The sequence below is a fragment of the Musca domestica genome, unplaced genomic scaffold (assembly GCF_030504385.1).
Source record: "Musca domestica strain aabys unplaced genomic scaffold, Musca_domestica.polishedcontigs.V.1.1 10, whole genome shotgun sequence".
NCBI classification, from domain to species: Eukaryota; Metazoa; Arthropoda; class Insecta; order Diptera; family Muscidae; genus Musca; species Musca domestica.
In genome coordinates, this window is record NW_026712115.1 from 1,296,080 (window position 1) to 1,302,261 (window position 6,182).

Below are 6,182 nucleotides of genomic sequence, written 5' to 3' on the forward strand. Positions count from 1 at the left end.
ACTTGCGATTTAAGGTATTTTGAATGTTTGGGAAGAATTTCTGGAAGGATATAAAACCTTTTCTTTCTAAAAGTCCCAGCTGAACCATGACGTAGGCCCTGGAGTTGAAGGTTAATGTCAGTTAACATCCTATTTCGCAATTATTTCATTTTTTTTTTTTTTTTTTTTTTTTGGTTAAAAATTGTATATGGTGAAATATTATTCTTTATTTTGTTCACAAAAAATCCCTTGAATTCAATATGATAGTACAAATTGAAAAAAAAATGACAAAAAAAAGAATAACAAATTGAAAAAAATCTTTAACTTGTTCGCGGATTTTTTACAGCAATGCAATGAGATCTCTTGTTCATGATTTTTTAGCGATTTTGAAAAAGTAATTATCTTTTAACTTTGGTGTGATCGCGTTAAATCATTTCGATATCATCTATTCCGTTTCGCCACCATATAATTCGGTATTACACTTCCATGTAACCCGCCATCGATTTCAGTTCTTATGAAATCAAGTCAATTAAATAAATTGGTATAAATATTCGAATTCAAAAATAAAATATAAAAAAACACTACAAATGTACATTAGAAAAAAGTAAGTCAAAATGGAAAAAAATCATGCAAAATAAAACATTACTATTGTACATTTGAAAAGTCAAAATGAAAATGTTAATATATCACATTTTTACGCGATTTTTTTGGATATTATCCTTTTCGGAGAGTAGACAACTCCGAATTTGTGTGAATCGTTAAAATTAATCCAGCGGTTCTTAAGTTATAAGCGTAGTAACTAACACAACTTACATTTATATATATAGATTTGTTCACGTTTCCACAATTTATTTCATATATATGTACATCCCAAATCTACGTTCCCAACCAATATTCTCTTGGGGGTTAAAAATTCAATAGAATACAAAATTTTCTTTTCTGACCACACATTAGATGTGAAAGATTACTTAAGGATACTCCAATGTGGGGACTTTACTTAAATAAATTCCTATGTGGTAATTATCTGTATGATGGTTCCCTACCCCAGGGTGGCATAAATTAAATTTTTTAGCCAAATCAATTGATGAATGTGGTCAAGACCAATATGGGCCCAACTCTGAAAATTTCAAATTGTATGCGAAGAGGTTCTCTACCCCTTTAGAAACAAAAATGGCAAATAAGGGCCAAAAAATGAAAAAAGTGGCCAAGACCCCAAAAATAGCTTAAATCAAAGATGGTTATATAAATATGAAATCGGGTTGTTCCCTTATCCGTGAGTTATGATCGATATAAAGACTTGCGATTTAAGGTATTTTGAATGTTTGGGAAGAATTTCTGGAAGGATATAAAACCTTTTCTTTCTAAAAGTCCCAGCTGAACCATGACGTAGGCCCTGGAGTTGAAGGTTAATGTCAGTTAACATCCTATTTCGCAATTATTTCATTTTTTTTTTTTTTTTTTTTTTTTTTGGTTAAAAATTGTATATGGTGAAATATTATTCTTTATTTTGTTCACAAAAAATCCCTTGAATTCAATATGATAGTACAAATTGAAAAAAAAATGACAAAAAAAAGAATAACAAATTGAAAAAAATCTTTAACTTGTTCGCGGATTTTTTACAGCAATGCAATGAGATCTCTTGTTCATGATTTTTTAGCGATTTTGAAAAAGTAATTATCTTTTAACTTTGGTGTGATCGCGTTAAATCATTTCGATATCATCTATTCCGTTTCGCCATCATATAATTCGGTATTACACTTCCATGTAACCCGCCATCGATTTCAGTTCTTATGAAATCAAGTCAATTAAATAAATTGGTATAAATATTCGAATTCAAAAATAAAATATAAAAAAACACTACAAATGTACATTAGAAAAAAGTAAGTCAAAATGGAAAAAAATCATGCAAAATAAAACATTACTATTGTACATTTGAAAAGTCAAAATGAAAATGTTAATATATCACATTTTTACGCGATTTTTTTTGGATATTATCCTTTTCGGAGAGTAGACAACTCCGAATTTGTGTGAATCGTTAAAATTAATCCAGCGGTTCTTAAGTTATAAGCGTAGTAACTAACACAACTTACATTTATATATATAGATATTGAAATGCATGCGTTATTTTGTATCTGAATTTTTCTATATAATTAACATAACTCGCAGTTGATTTGTTTTTGTACCTTTGGATATAAGTAGCTATTTCTATTGTTGTATTGTTAAGAGTTCACGTCATTGCGATAGATACACATGGAGAATGCCATTCCGTTATAGGGGAAACAGGTTATTCTTTCCCAATCTGGCAAAACTAGATGTTTCTTTTACGGAATTAAATTTCAATTAAAACGGTCTATTTGAATTTTGTTATATTATTTTTTTTTGCAGGCAAACATTTTGGCACATGGAATATTTTGTTCACCCATAAAGCGGTCACACTATGGTGCTTATCTATATACACAATATCACTCAATTGTTGAGTTATGCACGCGTGGAATTAAGTCAAATATTAATAAGAAAAAAATTCTACAGTCATCGGCAGTGTCGTCCTGTCAATACTTATAAATGATATACATACATAGTTTTTATACCCTTCACCATAGTATGGAGGGTATATTAAGTTTGTTATTTCGTATGTAACACCATACAATTTTTGTGACATATTATACAAGCTCTCTGCCGAGACCCTGTATTGGTAATGAACAGACCTTGATAATAGTTCTTCCAGTAGACCGAACGTTCCATCTCGAACTTCCTGTCAAATCCGTTGACGTACACCGTTGCTTTAGTTAGGCGAGGACTTTCATTCCAGAGGGTTTTATATTACCGATAATCTCCCTTAGGACGTCAGTGTTTGCATGTGCAGCAAGCTTAAAGAACACCGCCTTCATTATGTGGTCCAAGATTTTGTTGTTGACAATTTCCTCTATTGTTTCAGTGGTCTTTTGGTAAGTTGCCTTAACCTTTGTTGGTATTGATCAATGCGTAATGCATTTCGTCCCTATAATGCTTCCTAGCTGATTTAGCATATGATGGCGGCTTTCTACCCGTTTTCTCGGTCCGCCTCCGCTTCTGTTGGGAAGAGATTTCTTCTCAGAAACCCCAGGTTTAGCAGTCGATTTCATTACAGGGCACAGTGTTGGGGCTAACTTTGTCGCTCTCAGTCAAAGGATTCTTGTGACAGCCTCCTTTGCGAGGTCCTTGACTGAGTTTGCCCTGAGCATCTGTAGGTGGGAAGCTCTTTTGCGCTGGTTTCTAGTGTTGTTTTCCTCAGGCGACCTGACCCTCCAAGGAGGTGTTGGGGCTAACTTTGCTCTCAGTCAAAGGATTCTTGTGACAGCCTCCTTTGCGAGGTCCTTGACTGAGTTTGCCCTGAGCATCTGTTGGTGGGAAGCTCTTTTGCACTGGTTTCTAGCGTTCTTTTCCTCAGGGGACCTGACCCTCCAAGGAAGTGTTGGGAATATTCGTAGGCCCCTTTGGAACATCCTGCGACTTTGCATTTTTGTTCATCTGTTGCTTCCTGAACTTACGCCGTTGAGCCCCAGACAGCTTTTTCTTTTTGTTGCGAGCTTCGCCAAGCTATCACTCACTTCTTCTATCATCTTCACCTCCTCCTTTATTGGGATCTGCAAAACGGTAGTATTGTTGTTGCTGCTGTCAGACTCGGAATCTAAGGCGCTACCTGTCGTTGAAGGCTGGGTCGAGCGTAAGCTTCCCCGGAGTTCCTCAGACTTTCTGTCTATCTTTTTGCCGAAGGCTTTGACCACAGAAACCAAGGCACCCACATTTGCGTGAGAAATTTGCTCACGATCGTTGGATGAAGAAGGGGGTGAGACTCAGACTAGATCACAAACACCCGTCGGTACTGGCTTATATAGGCCCTGCACCGTAACTTTATTAATTTTTCTTTCTCCCATCTTTGTTTTTTGTTTTAGGGGAACACCCCCGTAGTCAGTTTTTCGTCCGCGGGGAATCTGAAGATCCCCTGAGACGTGTATGATCATCCATCCCCCCTATCCACCAGTAGGGACGCTCCAAATAGAAGAACTGACAAACACCCCCAGGGGAATTGTTTCAAGTTTCGTATTTCAATACTATAATGGCTATGACAAAAATTGCCTATGCACATCCACGTTTTCGTATGGACCCCAATATAACGATAACTGCTAATATTCTGCAATCTTGGGATTTTAAAAGAATTGTTAACTTTTTATACCCTCCACCATAGTAAGAAGGGTATACTAAGTTTCTCATTCCGTTTGTAACACCTCGAAATATGCATTTTAGACCCCATAAAGTACATATATTCTTGATCAGCATAAAATTATATGTCGATTTAGCGATGTCCGTCCGTCCGTCCGTCTGTGGAAATCACTCTAGCTTCCGAACGAATTGAAGTAGATTAATAACATTTTACTCAAATGTATATTATGTCTGCAGGACTTTTGGTATTGAAAATGGGCTATGTAGGTGCACGTTTTGGTATAGTCCCCATATAACGGTACCTACCGATATTCGGTACTTTGTCGATTTAAGCGACATTATTCAACGGGATTCCTTCAAATTTGGTATTTGAAGTTTGTAATTGGTAATACAGCCTATGTGAGAAAATTGTCTCTACAGGTCCACGTCTTCGTATAGCCCCCATATAACGGTACCTCCCGATATTCCGTATTTTATTGATTTTAGCGACGTTATTCATCGGAATTGTTACAAATTATGTATTTATAGTTCGTAACGGGTACTACAGCCTATGACGAAAAGTTTCGTATGCAGGTCCACGTTTTTGTATATCCTCCATATAATGGTACCTCCCTATATTCGGTATTTTAATGATTTTTGCTACATTATTTATCGATTTTTTTGTCAAGTTTCCCATTTAAATATTGTAATGGCTTATTGGCTATGCATGTCCACGTCGTCGTTAGACCATTATATGTAGGCTCCATTTCATTTAACAGATTTTTTCACGGATTTTATTTTTTTGAAAATTGCCAAATTCGTTCCAAATGGTGGAGAGTATTCAAAGTTCGGCCCGGCCGAACTTACTGCTTTTTACTTGTTGTATCTCAATAGATCACTTTTAAACTGCTGAAGTTCTAACCAAGAGTAATTTCAAAGTCTGGTGCTCAGACGATGATGCAGTCATCTTTTTGTCTTATAGCTTTTCAAACATCAAAAACAGGTTTTCAAAATCACCAAAAAACCAACATGGATTGCAAGAAACAAAACAAAATAAAATAAATGTTAGACAAAATTATAAGTCGGGTTCGACGTCACAGGCATAACCACAGTGTGGGACATACTTATATACTAAAACAGAGCAGAGTGTATCATTTTTGTGATTGCAGACTTGCATTTGGATTGTGGCCGAGATTCAAGGTCAATTGTAGGCATTCTGTGTTATCTTGAAGCTCTTAAATGTTCATGATGTTCAAAGTTGAGAATATCAATGTTGGCAGTTTTCGCAACAATTAGCTACACTGTGAAATTAAATTGGTTTTCAAAATGAGTGGAAAAAGAAGAGCACGTATGTCGTATATTTACATTCTTATTGTGCTCTAACGATATCCATCACGAATAACTTTTTTCTGGAAAATTCTCACCAAAATGCTTTTGTACGCTTAGAAATGACAGCAGTCTGAATTGGTTACAGTTTTTTTTATCTCACCCTGTATGGTCCACGATATCGTATGGCCCCCATATAACAGTACATACCGATATTCGGCATTTTGATGATTGTAGTCAAGTTTATAAATGGAATTGTCTGAAATTCTATACAAGGAGTTCTTTATTAGTACCCTGGAAGAGAACTGTCTATATTGGTCTACGATATAGTATGGCCCCTTTATAACGGTACCCCGATATTCGGTATGTTGATGATTTTAGCCACATTTTTCAATGGAATTGTCTGAAATTCCACGCAAGGAATTCCTTCTTAGCACTTTAGTCCCTAGAAAAGAATTGTCTATATTACTCCAGGATATGGCATATCCCCCATAAAACGGTACCTCCATATATTCGGTATTTTGATGAGTTAAGCCACATTTTTCAATGAAATTGTCTCAAAGCCCACACAAGGAGTTCCTTCTGTGTACTTCACCCCCTGTAAGTGAATTGTCTACATAGATCTACGATATTGTATGGCTCCCATACAACGGCACCCCCCGATATTCGGTATTTTAATGATTTTAGCGATATTTTTG